Below are 2,500 nucleotides of genomic sequence, written 5' to 3' on the forward strand. Positions count from 1 at the left end.
GAGGGACACTGGAGGGGAGACGGAGGAGTATGAGGGGCGCAGGGGGGAAGGAGAACAGTATGAGGGGCGCGCAAGGGTAGGGGAAGGAGTATGAGGAACGCAGGGGGGGGGGGGGGGGAAGGAAAGAGTATGAGGAGCGCGTGAAGGGAAGGAGAGGGGAGAGGGGAACGAGAGGGGCGTGGAAACACTTTTTTTATGCCTAACTCGTGGCGTGGATTTAGCCCGTAGGCATAACTTGGTCTGTAGATTGAACTTGTTTTACGAAAAGTTACTCGGGTTTTCGAAGTTTGATAATCTTGGTTTTAGACATTTCTTTATTTCTTTATGTTAATCATTATTTTTTATAATAGTAAATGGAGCCTATGATCCATAATATACATCGACACCAGATGGTCTTTCTGTATTACTGAAGAGGCACCGTCGACCAGCTTCGACGGAGCAACCATTAGTCTATGAAGATTAGAATCAACTCAAATCGCAGTGCCATTACTTCGACACACGGAGGCCATTCATTCGACGCAGCCCGACCCTGTGACGTCTTCGATACGTCTCGGATGAACTATATCTGACGCACACAAACAAACACATGTATATATATATATATATATATATATATATATATATATATATATATAAATATACATACACATATACACATACACACACACACATATATATAAATGTACACACGCACACACACACACACACACACACACACACACACACACACACACACACACACACACACACACACACACACACACACACACACACACACACACACACACACACACACACACACACACACATATTTATCAACATATACACACACACACACGTACGCATCTGTGGCGGTGGGTGTGAGTGCTTATGATTCCTCCCCCGGCATTGTTCTCGCTCAGTCGGCGCGTCATCTGCATCAGACATAATCGCCTTGGTTGTCAATTTTCATTCTGCAGATCAGAACACTCTCAGCCGTTCTGTTCTGTACTTGATGCGCAACGGCAACACTTGAGGCAACGGAGGTATTGTTCTTGATGTTGTTGTTTTAGGACTTATCCGTGGTATTCAGGTTGTACTGTAGATGTATTGTGTTGCCAGTCTATATTTTATGGTGTTCTTCGTATATCGTTATGATTCATTTATCTACGTATGTCCGTAGGTTCTCGTGAAGGTGTTCACGCGTAAAATTGTACGAACATTACCTTTTGGGTTCAAAACCATCCCACTCTCTGAACAATGTTTATCCTTAAAACATATATAAGAGCAAATTTATGTCTATCTATCTGTCTATATACACCTCTCTCTCTCTCTCTCTCTCTCTCTCTCTCTCTCTCTCTCTCTCTCTCTCTCTCTCTCTCTCTCTCTCTCTCTCTCTCTCTCTCTCTCTCTCTCTCTATCTCTCTCTCTCTCTCTCTCTCTCTCTCCATACATACACACATACACACACACACACACACACACACACACACACACACACACACACACACACACACACACACACACACACACACACACACACACACACACACACACACATATATATTCTTGATAATTTTCCATAATAACCTCTCAACAGAATCACTTACACTTTCCTCAGAGTCAATTTTAGTTGTTACAATCTGGTCATGCAATTTAAAGACTCGAAGTTTACAAGAACCGTTCGCTGGATATGACTCCCATTTGCATATGCGAACGAGGAGAATGTAGATTTCTGACGCTTTTCGAGTCTATTTGGTTTTATCGCTGGAGGATGCGGAGTAAGCCACATAAATCAACTTTTTTTCACTGGAAAAGTCGACGTATTCTCAGAGAGAAAAGAGTATACGCCATCTTCGGAATTTGGTATGTTCCCACCCTTCTCCATTCTTCCTCCTCCTCCTTTTCCTCCTCCTCCTCCTCCTCTTCCTCCTCCTCCTCCCCCTCCTCCTCCTCCTCGTCCGCTGCATACGTTCTCTGATAATGTGCTTCCTCCTTCAGCTAGGTAGTTCAAGGGAAAAAGATATAGCAGAAGTTTAGAAGACGAGTTATTATGGAGATATCAGTATTTTTTCTCTTTCTTTTTTTCTTTTTTGGGGGGGAAGTTGGGACGTCTCGAACACTTCCCAGACGATACATCGCTCGCCGCAAACTACTTGCAGAAAAAAAGGTCAAACTCCATTAAGATAGCAACATTGACTACTCTAGTTTTGCAGGGTGGCGGGGGAGAAGGAAAAAGAGGAACCGACGAAGGAGATGGACAAAACGAAATAAAGACGGGAGAAGTGACTAACTTAGTTCTCCCTCGCGTTGAAACTCTCTCCCTTTGTCAAAACACGAAGAAAATGGGAAAACTTTTCTATCGAGTATAAATTAGGTTGCGAGAGCGTGTGATCAGCGCAGCCACGGCTTTGGCGGGGAAGCAGAAGGACGTCGCTGTGAACGGGCATCTCGGCGCCTGCACGAGAACGAAAGGAAAGTTTGGTGAAGTAAAGCTTGCGTGTTGATCAGTCTTTGCGAT

General features: G+C 44.1%; 1 protein-coding gene across 1 annotated transcript in view; it reads left to right on the forward strand.

The window, feature by feature from the left end:
* The window catches only part of LOC125028658, a 107,714-nt gene that overhangs the window by 23,972 nt on the left and 81,242 nt on the right, over nt 1–2,500 (forward strand). The window lies entirely within an intron of this gene.

This window comes from Penaeus chinensis, chromosome 9, assembly GCF_019202785.1.
Source record: "Penaeus chinensis breed Huanghai No. 1 chromosome 9, ASM1920278v2, whole genome shotgun sequence".
Lineage (NCBI taxonomy): Eukaryota > Metazoa > Arthropoda > Malacostraca > Decapoda > Penaeidae > Penaeus > Penaeus chinensis.